Below are 14,052 nucleotides of genomic sequence, written 5' to 3' on the forward strand. Positions count from 1 at the left end.
GCACTGAACACCAGCTTCTCCTGCTCAACCCTGCCTCCTCACGAAGACACCTCCCCAGCTCTTGTCTGCAAACCACTGCACGCCCCGCTCCAAGGAGCTCACGCTAAGGCAGTCCCTCAGGCTCCTTTGAGTGTTTATAATTCTACCATTTCTTCTCTTTCCAGACAGAGAACACTTACAGATATGTCACAGCTTAATTCGCATGCCTTCGCTATCTCGAGTATAGCCAGCCAGAGTGTGGTGAGAACCACTGCCAGCCTCCTCTCCCTTCAGCACTCACGGTGTGTCCATCTGTGTTCTCAGCACTCTACCAGTGAGGCAGGGAGACTCCTGGAAATTATGTTCACAGGAGAGACTTCCAGGAGCCAATGCGGATCACAATGCTGAGGACACCCAGACACACTGTGCAAGGGACGAAGAACGCAGAAATCTCAACGCCGTCCCCCAACGCTATGCATTAGCCCTCAAGGTGAGGCTCCCAGAAACCCGGTCCCCACCTGCACATCCCTACCCTGGCTCACCCTCTACACATCACCTGTGCGCAGGAAGCGGTGAGCCGGTGAAGGAATAAATGAATACAGGAATGAAGGAGCTTTGTGTCGTATGGCCATTCCCTCCAAATACATTCAGCAAACTTTGCTCGGCATCCCGTAGGTCTCATGCTCTTTAGCCATATCCAGGCTGCCCACAATATTGGCTGAAAATGAATCATCCTGGGCCTAAGCAGGCTGTGTGAGGCTAGCGTTAATTATCTTCCCTTGGCTTGGTTTCCTGGAGCTGGGGCACACCCTCACCCGGGCACTGTCTCAGGCAAATGGCTTCCAATACTTGCCATATAATGTCCTATTCTGGCGTCATAGGCATGTCATAAAAATGCAGGATGCCAAATTGGAAGGAACTTTAGAAGTTTTCCAGTGTGTTCCCCTCAGACCCACAGCCTCCCGAGCCTCAGCCATCACCATGTAAACACTAATGAATGACAAGCGCCACAGAGGACTTTCATCTTACCATTTGATGAGGAAGCTGGCTCTGGACATGGGTCAGTCAGGCCATTTAGTTAAAATTTGGTGCTAATGAGAGCAAGATAGAGACTCAGGCCCCTTATGGCCAATTAACTCTGTGCAAAGAGAAAAACTCAGTTCTGTGGTCAAAAGCTACCCTCTTCAACACAGTTAGATATTCTAGAAATGTGTGATGTTGACCCCAAAGGGGAATGGAGTGTAAGAGGAGAGGCAGTTCAGCGATGATGTCCTCACAGCCTGGAGAGGCAGCTGACAGCACGTGAGTGATTGTCTGCAGCTTAGGAGATGTCTCACTGTTTAGGAATGACAGAAATAAATCTTTTGAGCTGCAGACAAACATTTTGTTTAGTTAGGTCCAGGTATCTCATTGAGGAGCAGCTTTGGAGATCATGTTTCTAAACCTTTGGCTTTTGTGGAGCCATTGACTTCACTTCTTTGTTAGTTACCCACAAGGTAAACACACTTTTGAATGCAATTTTACTTTTTTTTTTTCACTGATCATTTAACAGAATTATAAACCCTTAGGTTTAGAAAGATCCATACAGGTCACTCTTTTTAGGTAACCAATCCATGCTTACTGTGCCTGGTGACAAGCTGTTGCCCAATCTGTCTCTCACCACCTCTGGAAAAAGCAAAGTAGGGGGTCTCCTAAAGACAGCGCTCCATCTGGGGGCACCCTGATAACCAGAAAGCTCTGGTTTATGCTCAGAGCATAAACTAGACACATCACGAGGTGGATTTCTGTTTGTTCCCTTTTCCTAGAACACGGATGATTTCTGCCTTGCTTTGACACAACTAACGGAGGCCACTGAAATAACCTTTCCCACTAGGAAGACTGTCACAAGGTGTGTGTTTGATGGTGCCTGCACCCAGAGAGAAAGAAGCACCATGCCCTTAGACACCTCCCTAAATGCACATGATGGCCTGGGTCTCTTTGCCTTCTAGACTCTCCATTTCTTTTTTTTGAAGGCGGTGAACAACCATTTTCATCTGTCACTCTCAATTCCTGGCAAAATATTTAGCATTCAAGAAATATTTTTGGATGAATTAACCAGTAGGTGATCATCTCACTTTCTCTGCCTAAGCATATAAAATTATACCAGACAAAAAAGTCACACTGACAGGCCCTTGTCTCCTGTCCTTACCCGGTGACGCCTCCACAACACTGCCCCTAACACACACACTAGTATGGTGGACATCACCCACTAACACACTCACACTAACACGGTGGACGTCACCCACTAACACTCACGCTAGCACAGTGGACGTCACCCACTAACACACACGCTAGCACAGTGGACGTCACCCACTAACACACTCACACTAACACGGTGGACGTCACCCACTAACACACACGCTAACACAGTGGACGTCACCCACTAACACACATTCACCCTAACACAGTGGACATCACCCACTAACACACTCACACTAACACGGTGGACATCACCCACTAACACTCATGCTAGCACGGTGGACGTCAGCCACTAACACACACTCACGCTAGCACGGTGGACGTCACCCACTAACACACACTCACGCTAGCATGGTGGACATCAGCCACTAAACACAGCAGCCCTGGACTCTTCTCTCCTGGATGTCCAAGGGAATTCCCCAGAGGGATCAAGACTTCCTCAGAGAAAGAGGCAACCTTTGTCTTCCTTGTATGTAAGCACAATTTCCCCCCGCAAGAACCACAGTGCGTTCATCCTTTTTTTTTTTTTTTGAGACGGAGTCTCGCTCTGTCGCCCAGGCTGGAGTGCAGTGGTGCGATCTCAGCTCACTGCAAGCTCCGCCTCCCGGGTTCACGCCATTCTCCTGCCTCAGCCTCCTGAGTAGGTGAGACTACAGGCGCCCACCACCACACCCGGCTAATTTTTTGTATTTTTAGTAGAGACGGGGTTTCACCATGGTCTCGATCTCCTGACCTCGTGATCCGCCCGCCTCGGCCTCCCAAAGTGCTGGTATTACAAGCGTGAGCCACCGCGCCATCTTGTCTGTAATACCTTAGGATGTGATGGTATCCAAGTCCCTCTGCAATGAGCTTCAGTTCTCAGGTTTTGAAGGGAAATAAGAAGCAAAGGATCTTGGGCCAAGTATTTATCTTTTATGAAATGAGGTGAAATGAGCCAAACCATTGTGGAATTAACTAGGAATGAAATTTAGTTTTATAATACAATTACTCAAGTTGCAGATAATAATAATTGTGAAGAATTAATCTAAGGATTTGCCCTTTCCTTGGAGTTGTAGCTGAGTGTGGGTGAAAGAAGCTCTTCGGCTCCTGGAATGATGTCATCTCATTCTGCTCCATTCACTCTTTCTCAAAGTGGATTAGCACTAAAAGTACACAGTGGATTGATCTCTTGTCACAAGCCAAAAGATTTAGACTTTGTGTGCAGTAAATATTTATTGAATGAACACACAATTTTAAAAGCTACATGAAATATCACCTCAAAAACCTCTTAATTATTCCATATCTGTGATTCAAAATACAGTATTTGCCATTTTTCTAAAGATATTTAAGTCATTGCTATTTCTAAAGAATAAAATCTGCCACCTTTTTTGCTATTTCTGAAAATAGACATTAGTCTACTTCTCAGCACTGAGGTACAGGGTACATTCAATGATCGCAGCTGAGTCACAAATGTGGATGCTTAAAATGATTTTCTCTGAGCTCTCACCAAATATTCAACACGTAAAAGCTTTCATTATTATTATCTTTTTGAGTTCAGGTCCCAGGAGCCCCTCACTAAACAAGAGCTTGTCGATTAACCTTGAATCCAGTACATGCTGCCCACTGACATAATCCCACCTCTCTCTCTCCCTCAGTCCCCTTCTCCAGAGATCACCTTGAATGGGAAGAGAAGAGAGGTGACCTTTGCTATTGATGCATGCACCGCAAGTGTGAGGTCCCACAGTTGCCACCAGGAATAGCTATCTACCCAGGACCTGATGAAGAGCTGCCCAGACAGCTCTGTAATCCTATACCAGCACACCAATATGTGTGCTAAACCGATCAATAACAAGATTGATACATCTTCTACTTGGGTAAGTTAATCTTCTTATTGATCAGCGTAGCAAACATATTGCTTTTCTTGGGCAGCCTTCCTCTCTAGCTCTTCTCCCCCATCTCAACACCCTGGTTGTCTGGTGCTATCAGGAAGAGAAATAGAACAACATTTTCTACATTAAATGCTTCCATTACATCAGGATCATCTTAGCCAGCTGCAAATATCTCTTAGAGGAGAGGATTTATAACTGGCAGGCGCCCAACTCATTTTTCTGTGTGGTAGAATCTGGATAATGACCTGGGCTTCTCCCTGCTCACATTTAGCATGTAGATTTTAAATTAATAATAGTTATCCATTGAAGGCAGCACTTGTCTTTCCCACTATAGCACCTGCAGCAAAGATCCGAAAAATTAAGACTGCAAACAAAGCCAGCACAAGGCACACGCCCAGTCTATTCCTGTTGTATTCTTTTTCCTACTCAAGACAGAGTAAAAGTGGGAGACATGGGAAGCAATTTCAGAGGACAGAAAGGAGCTAGCCCCAGGCAGGGAGAATTATGGAGAGAAGAACTTAACAGGAATGCGTATTCTAGGAAGATAATCCAATTCAGGGGCCCGATTTCTCCTCCAATGTCCACACTCAACAGGAGGAGACTCTGGGTCAGACGCTTCACCTCCAGCTCTGTGGCAACTCCCTCTGTGACTTGGCAATTACTGTCGCCCATACCCAGAGGCTACAGAAAAGCTGGGTTTCCTAACACACAGAGCATTGTTGTCAGATGCGGAAGGGCAATCCAGTGCTGGAGTGCTGTCCAGACATGCAGGGCCCCTGCCAGCCCCTGGCAGGATGGGAGGAGACTTGAGAGGGGGTGTGCAATGGCGCCTTCTAGGAGAGAGGCCTTAGCAGCTCTGAAAGCCACGTGGTGTAACATGGAGCCAGAATGTGGTGTCTCCACCAGAGTGTCCTGTGGGAGGGCATGCAGGCTTACAGCACAGCAGGAACAGTGCTGGGGCACCTTAGAGCAGCCGCCAGCCACAGCCAGCCAGCCGGGAGGAAGGAGGGTTGCCAGCTGGGCGAGCCTGTGGGTGAGTGAGAGCACAGACCGCTGTGGAGGGAGAAACGTAATTTCTGACCCACGGACCACGTACTGGGGGAGACTATTACGCACCATGTGTAAGGAAGACTATTCTTTAAAGGGAATTGGGCCTCCTGAACAGGTGGGTTCTGGAAGGCAGCGGCTGGCTTAGGTGTGTGGAGACTCCTAGTGTCAGGAGGTGTGCTGGGGACAGCCGAAGATTGAGATCTTCAGGAACTGCTTCCGAGCACCAGCACACAGGTTCTCCTTCCTGACTGCCAGCACCTTTGCCACGTCCAGGAAACATCAGTCCTGGAGCACTGGTCAGGGCCCTGCCTGTGCCCGATTCAGACTTTGTCCATCTGGAGGCCTGAGACATAAGGAAGGCTGTCAAGCTCCCCTTCCTCCTCCCCAGCAAGCCCTCAGAGGGGCCTTCCACATGCCACAAAGGAGCCAGCTCAAATGAGAATGCAATGGGTTTAAACCCTTTGGAAAATGTTTACTTGGCAAATGAGAGTCAAGTGCAGCCTTCCCTCTGCCACCTGGATGTCTCCCTGGGTTGGGTTATGCCCGTCATTGAGCTGGCTTTGCTCTGCCAGGGCACCACGGGAATGCACACAGCATTTTGATGGCGGGACGCTGTGTCTTTTGGATTGCTCCCCGACCTTCACACTATATAGGATGGGGTCATCAGTGTTTGCTGAATGATGTTTGCGTAAAGACAAGGCAGAGGCTCAGCCCAGGAAAGCCCATCCTTTTCTAGAATCTTCTGGTGGACAACTTTGAGTTCAGCTTGCTTGATTTGCTTTTGTAACACTGAGCTTTGATAGCTCTGTGACTACTTTGGGGGAGGCTATTGTGGCTCAGGGCTGACTTTCATACTTGATACAAGCACATGTTGCTGAATTTGATCATCACTAAATGTCCATGTGGGAGGAGGAGGGTCACCTTTCCCCTCACTGCAGGGTCAAAGAAACTGAAGTGCACAGTCTTTCTGGAGACCCCAAGATATTTGGTGGGCAAACTGGAGGTGAGCTTGGTTCCCTGTGCTTTGCCAGGTGTGAGAGACTGAAGAATACTCAGAGTTTTCCTTGAGATCAGAACTCTGGGCAGCCCCTCTGGGGTCAGCGTCTTAGAACATCGTGAACATAATCAGCAAGTCCATATCGGGAAAGGCTCTGGAAGGACACAGCTGTGCCTTCTCCACGGCTCCATCTCGGGTGTGTGAGACTCTATTCTGGGGTTTATAGGCAAGAAAGGAATCTCGGTGACAAGCCCTCCCTATGCCGAGGGCCATGTAGTTAATGTTCTAAAGCAGAGGAAGTGAAATCAACGGCCTTTGATGAAGCAGAGAAATGCTCACTAGGCTCCGGGTTGCTCTACTTTCTAAGAGATAAATACAGTCTCCTTTAAGTGGGAAAAATGCTTCACAATATCCATTAGGATGCAGGCCAACAGCCATGGTTTAAGGACAGAGCTTGTGAGAGCTGCCACTCACGGATGGAAAGGTTTGGCCACCTCATGGCACGCGTCCAGGACCAGCAGTGCCAGCTTTAAAAACTCAAAACTTTCACTTTATTTCAAAATTCCCTCGCACCTTACTCAGCCTGTATGTACTACAATCTTTTCCTCACCTCAGAATCTGAAAAAGAACAGCTCTGAGAACAGGTTTTCTGCCCCCTGTATAGGATTAGAAGAAAGGTGGACATCAACAAGCAGGAAGATTGAAGTCACCATGGGTGCCTGTGTGGTGATGCCCTGCGACCCTGGGCATCACCAGCTGTGTGCAGGGAACCACAAGTGCCCTTCTGGGGAGCTGGGCACAGTCCTTTCCGCCTGGCACTAACGACCCGGCCAGGCTTCTGTTTTCATGGAACGAGGCTGAGCCAAGCGGAGAGAGTGAGTTATTTAAAACCAGTTCTGCCCATAGATCCTTGATTTCTTACAACTATTTTTGATTGACAGGCACGTCCCTGTGTCCTTTTTATTTCTGTGAGTTAACTGAGGCTTTTACACTTTTTGCTAAAAAGGAAAAAAAAAATCCTTTTCTTGGCACTCAGGGAAATCTTTCTGCACAATATTTGCAACCAAGAGCTGGGGCATTGGGCCTTTTTCCTTGTCTTCTGTGGAATACCAATACTTTATTCTGAATCTGAGATATTCCTGATGGACCAGAAGTGAAAAAAAAAATTTAAATGAAGGAAAAAAGCCCTCCCTCTTCTGTCAAGAGCAAAAGAATTCTCAATCTTTCTAGGACAAATGTTGGATGTGATCCTCTTATTTCACCTTTGGATAAATTCTCACTTCAAGCAAAACTCTTTTCCTTTGAAACTGCTGTTATGCAGACACTTACCAAAATCACTCAAAAAGAATGTTTTGCCTCAGAATAATGTGATGTATTTAATGTATTCTGACAGTTGTCAACATGCTGGACTCTAAATGCCTTTCATTTCTACGTGTTCTTCTTTCTCTATGTTGGCATTGGACATCTGTCCTTAATTAACACCTGCTCTTGGATGGTTTTCTCAGCCAGGAATGATTTTGCCACACACAGTCCCCCACAGGGACATCTCGCAATGTCTGGAGACATTTTGGGTGGTCACCCTTGGGAGAGGGAGATGCTACTGGCATCCAGTGGTCGAGTGTAGGGATCCAACATGCACAGGCCTGCTCCCAAACAATCATCCAACACTAATGTCCATATGCCAGGACAAGCAGTCTTCATCAGATCATGAGGACATTTGGCCAGATAGACAACCAAACGTTCAATCTGACACAATTTATAGTTTCTAAGCTAATACACATGACTTTGGAATAAATGGCTAATGCCATGTCTGCATACTATATACAGTATTTTTAAAAATTTATTCACACATATGGTAGCTACCCCGTGCCCACACTTTATGAGGAGCGTCCCTCAGAGATCTCCTAAGGTGGAGAAGACACAGACACTCCACAACCACAAAGTTAACAGAACGTCACTACGGACAGTCCAAAAAGAGGGAGACGTATGCAGTAGCCTGAAAAACAGATACAGGATGTTTTGCATTAAAAATAGGAAGGAGACAGGATGACTCAATTTGGAAACAAAAGGCTGAAAACTCAACATGTGTCTTTAGATAGACAGGAGAGAAGACTATTCCTGAAACTGTTTAACGGAACAGAGTTCATGAGAAATAGGGTTGGAAATGCCATTACTGAAAGAAAAAAAAGAAAGAGGAATTTCACTGTGAATGATCCAAATGTAAAGATACTGGTTAGAAAAAAAAAAAAAAAAACAGGCCAGATGTGGTAGCTCACACCTGTAATACCAGCACTTTGGGAAGCAGAGGTGGGTGGATCACCTGAGGTCAGGAGTTCGAGACCAGCCTGGACAACATGGTGAAACCACGTCTGTACTAAAAATACATTTTAAAAAAATTAGCCAGGCGTGGTGATGTGTGCCTGTAATCCCAGCTACTGGGGAGGCTGAGGCAGGACAATCGCTTGAGCCTGAGAGGCAGAGATTGCAGTGACCTGAGGTTGCACCATTGCACTCCAGCCTGGGCGACAAGAGTGAGACTCCATCTCAAACACCAAAAAAAAAAAAAAAAAAAAAGGAAAGAAAAACAATGACAACAACAAAATGATACTAAATAAAGAGAAAATGGGCTTCAGATGAATTTGGATTATTTTGGGGATTAATAAATTAGAAAAGCAAGCTATAAATTAATTATAGTTTGTCTTCCAGTCTAGAGAAAATGCTAGAAAAAAATAGATTTCAGTTTGTTTGTACTGAATATGCTAGGGTCACATTTTTGGGTAAAGTATGCCTAAAAAGAGAAAGGTAAATCAAAATCTTACATTTTCAGAGCAACAAAGGAATCTGTCACCTTTATAATATTTAATATAGAAACTTAGCAATATATTGTCTACTGTTTAGAACTATAAGTATATTAGCAGAAGGCTGCTTTCATATACAACATTAGCAAGCAAATTTCATCTCTTACAAATAAATATATGAAATAAATATATGAAATAATCAATATACAGTATTGCCCAATCACTGTGACCATCACATGCCTTCAAGTGGAAAGTTATAGTACTCAGAGATGAAGTAAGACAGTTTGGGTAACAGTTGAGTACCTTTGGAAGCTTCGTGTTTCTTAAATTTTATTTAAAAAGACAAACCCTAAATAGCTATATATACCCAACTCTTTAACACTGCATTTGCTCACTGTTCTTGGAGTCATAAAATGTCAATTTAAAAAAAAAACTTTTATTTTGTAATTTTCCTCAGAAGGATAAATCAGGATTCTCCAGCAGAAGCTTGAAATGCTGTGGGTTGATTCAACCTCTGACCTATGGTAATTGAGTCTGTCTGCCTATGTTTTCAGCTCCGAAAAGGATAAACATAACAACTGGCTGTGTTTTCAGAATGAAAAGGGCAAATCCAACTTTCAGTATAGGAAGTCTGAGTTGTGTGGGGCAGAGGTACTGTGGGAAGGGTGGCCAGGTGCACACATATAGTGGAATTGATGGTGAGAACTTTGATGGGTGGAGATGGAGAACAGGCCTTCCAGGGGACAGTTGAAAAATGAAAGCAAAATCATGCAGGAAAGGAGAATGGCCTTGAGTCATAAGCATGGGGTCCTTGCATAGAAATAATCAGGAGGTAAGTTCGTAAGCATTTGGGGGTCTTAAAGTGAAATACCTTGCACTAAGCTGTCTTTTATCCTGTATGCACTAGGAAAGAAAGAATGAAGGTCCGCAATCAACACCGAGCTCTGAGAAGCTGACTTGGATGATGTTCTACCCAGCTCTCATCTAAAGGAGAGAGTCCCCAAGCCAGAGGAAGCTGTCAGAGAGCTTCTCAGCTGCGAAGATTATATGAGGTCCCAAAGGTTAACGATGCCAGTTACAGAAGCTTGACAGAGCAAAAGGGGAAGGATGTGTCACTTGGCTGTGTAGCTGGCTGATCTTTGGGAATGAGAAAGCAAATGTGATGGAGGTGACCAAGGGGTGACAACGCTTCACCACCACGATGAAGAGCATACAGGGGACTAGGGGTCAGAGGGAAGTGAGGATAGGGAAGTAGGGAGTGTGCTTGGTTTAGAAAATGTAGATTATTGATGCATCCTTGAGCTGTTTAGACAGAGGTGGCCAAAGACAGCTGGAGGATGGCGACTTAATACTAGGATTCAGGGCTGCCGCACCACTCAGCTTCAGGAGTTACCTTTCCTCTTGCTTTCCATGTGCCTGGTGCTTCTCAGAGTTGTGTAGTGTGGTGGCCTTGGGAAAGGGTTACTACTAATAGTTTCAAGGAGCCTAAAAATCAATGCAACACATCTACCTGCATTCAGAAAAAAATATCTCCTACTTTTGCTTGACTGATATACTTCAATGTAACACCCCTGCAGAACTCACATCTCCATACAGGTATCTGGACTATGGTCACGCTCTTTCATGATGTATTAGCTGCACATACACAGCTACACTATCAGCTTCAGGATGGAGGTGGAATATTCCATCCTGTTTGGACATACCTTGCCCTCACAGCTCTGAAAGATTGCTGTTGCAACATCTGCCCAGGTATGTATCAGCCTACCTATGGGAACATGAACCCCAAATCCTCTTGAGTGTGGTTAGCTCCTATCAGCTCCATTCCTATCACTCCACATCCCTTTCACGTTTCTTTCCTGGGTATGTTTTCCTTGATATTATTCAAGAAACATTAAATAAAAGTTATGGACACAAGATTCTGCAGGCTGTGGTAGGGTAGAAACCAATGTGAATATAAGTTAGCCACTGTGACTTCCAGAAGACGGTGAGCCAGAGGGTTGGTGCCTTGGTAACCTTCTAGTATGGCCCAGTCTGGGGTGTCTGCCTCAATTGCCCTGAACCTTCCCCTCAATACAACATGTGGAGATAATGTCCCCATTGTCAGCACTGTCAATGTCCCCAGCCTTGACACTAGGGACATTGTCTCAACACGTCGTATTTCCCCGGGAAGCAATGCTCAGTACATGAATGAAGGTGAGCTTTCTTCATTTTAATGAGATTCCGCTTCCTGCACTCATCCTTTGGTACCTCCAAATATCCAGGCATTCACACGAAGAGCTCCACGGGCTCATGATCTATTATTTCTGTCATATCCATAGGAATCTAAGTATTTTGCTTCATGAAATCATATAATATTAGACTCATGGAAACTTTTATTAAAACATAATTATGCATGGATCCTTATATCCACATATACAATATATGAAACAAAAGTGTAGCTGCTCTTGTTGGCATGAATGGAGAGGGGTCCCAAGTTCTCAGAACCTCCCCTAAGGCTCCAAGGAAATTCGGGCTCTGCAAACCTTAGATTAACAAACCCTGAGATAGGTGAACCTGATTTTACCAGTGAGAAAAATGAGGCCTGCTATATGGTAACGGCATTCTCTCTTGTTAATCTGAGCTGTGTCTCTGCCCATGTCACAGCAAATATATGCCTCTTTTAAATGCATATGGAGAAATTTTTCAATTAGTTTCATTCTCAGGCAACTGACAGGGTAGTAAAAGATGTGACTCACAGAATTTTTTATCTATTATATGACTTGGCTGCAACACAGCAAATGTATTATGATATTGATTGGCACCAACTAATAAACAGCATTACAGAAATAATGCAACCATAATAAATGAGACTGGAGTCAAACCAAAAGACTTTGAAAATGAATACATTGGTAATTATGACCCTCTATATAAATATAATGGGCAAGGTAGAGAAGCAATTTCTAATGTGTGATATTATGATTAATACATAGAACTGCAAGCAATAAATCCAAGGGAATTATATAAACCATGATATCCTGCTCACAATATGGTGTTAGTTTTACATTAAAATGTTATAAAAATGAATTGTATAACTTCCCCCTCCCAAAAAAAGAAATAATTAGGAAAAGCATGACAAGGATCTTAGTGAATTATATACTGCATATACAATGAGATATTGGAAAGTACTCTTTGTGCAAATAAAATGTCACATTATTCTCTCTACCATTCAAGTAAAATCAGAATTATGACTTGTCTTTCAGAGGGGCCAAACTCAAACACCTTTTGCTGAAGTTGAAAGTTGATCAGTTTCTCAGGTCTGATATTTCAGTATGCAGCTGGTGACTTCAAGGTGATAAGTTTTTGTCTGATGAATGAATACTTGTCACCAGCCCTATGAGACTGCCTTGGCCACATGCTGATATACTCATTCTAGGGACACAGCAGAGCTCTTTGGGTGATGAAGACCATGTAAGATCAGGGTCAGCAAATAACAACCACTCCCTACCTGAACACCCACTGAGGGCAAACAGATGAAGAGCTACTGCTGCATGAGATGAGATTATGGCTTGGGTCATATCTTCCAAGGTCTACGTAATGAAATTTAGTAGACCCTACTAGGGAAAAGTAATGCTTACCAGTATGCCAAGGCTTCTCTGAACTATAAATCCATTTATTAATCTCTGGCTAAGTCCATATAGTCTTACTCAAGGCCATAGTTTCAAACATGATATGTGCAGACAGCTGTCAGCCTGGAGATCTAGTCATTCCTATGTCCAGCCCTGTATTTTTCTGTCCTCCAAGCATCACTAACTGGATAGCCCATAGCATCTTCAACACAACGCCATCCCCCTCACTGCACAGAAAGCAGCCGCATGGCCGAGCCTCCTATTCTAGTGAATGCTCCGTCATCTTCCCCTCATGCAAGTCTTTTTTTTTTGCCTCTTCTCACCATTGACATTCTCAGCACTCAAACCAAATAACTTGTCAAGCCTTTCAAAATGGGCCACAAGTAAAATTTTAGTTACTTTTCCCCTGGAAGTCAGAAAGCCTCCCCAGTCACCACACTACTGCAGTATCTTCCACCACAATCCATCCTAATGAGATCCCAGTGGAGCCACAACTTACATACAATTAACATGTGTGAACTCTACTAAATTCCCTCAGTGCTGACAGCGAGTTAGTCTGCTTATTACAGATATGAACTTTCTATATAATATGGCTCCTGTTCATAAGCCAATGACTTTATCTTGTTCTCAAATATGGAAATCTATTACAGGGCTGGAAGAAAACTGGTGATGTTGGAATTTTTTAAGAGACAGTATTTCTGTATATCATATTTAATGGAGTAATGAAGAGATCATTAAAAGGTAGTTTTAGCAGTGCACTATTTCACCTGCCACACTGAGTTTAAAATCTAATCTGTATAAATTGAGACTCTACCACGAATTTAGTAATACACAAACCTACACACGGTTTCTGCCTCAGAGCATTTAAATCTGCCAGTAAAGAACTACTTATGCTTCTCTTTGGCCACCAAGGCCTTTCCTAAGGGAATAACAATTTGCTTCTCTAAAAGTCTTAATTTATCTCCATGTCTCTGCCCAAATCTTTTTCTTATCATGTGACCCAATGGCTTTGCTCATTCTGTTTCTTCCATCTAGAATGCACTTTGCCCACCTGATTAGTTTCTGATTCACATATTTTACTTACCTATCTCAAATGTATCCCAAGTTCACTCACTCATAAAGCTTTCCTCCCTTCCTTTACTCTAATACTTATAGAATTCTATATCTCTTCCAAGTATTGTGCTCTTATGAGCATTTCTGGTCAATTTCCACATTGACCTGAAACCATCCCACAAAGTGAATGACAAGGTGCAGAGATGCTGGGTTGAGAGTTGGAGGGGAGATTCTTAATGTTTCAATACACTCTAATATTTTAACAGGTAGAACCTTTGACTCCTTTGAGTTTATATGTGGCTACTTCATGAGCTCTATTCTTTTGCAAGAATTAATAAACAATCTACCTTGTTGAGTATGGCACATTTAATAGAGATACATCTATGGATTTAATACATTTGTTTTCCCCACAGACTTGGGTCTGTAAGAAATCTTCCATTTTTCCAGGTTGACTCTAATATGTC

General features: G+C 43.9%; 1 long non-coding RNA gene across 1 annotated transcript; it reads left to right on the forward strand.

The window, feature by feature from the left end:
• Window positions 1-892: 892 nt before the first annotated feature.
• Window positions 893-10,180, forward strand: LOC115835370. Its single transcript, XR_004030336.1, has 3 exons — window positions 893-1,039; window positions 1,785-1,867; window positions 9,838-10,180. It is a non-coding gene; the product is annotated as an uncharacterized LOC115835370 (long non-coding RNA).
• Window positions 10,181-14,052: the final 3,872 nt, after the last annotated feature.

The sequence above is a fragment of the Nomascus leucogenys genome, chromosome 6 (assembly GCF_006542625.1).
Source record: "Nomascus leucogenys isolate Asia chromosome 6, Asia_NLE_v1, whole genome shotgun sequence".
Taxonomy (NCBI): domain Eukaryota; kingdom Metazoa; phylum Chordata; class Mammalia; order Primates; family Hylobatidae; genus Nomascus; species Nomascus leucogenys.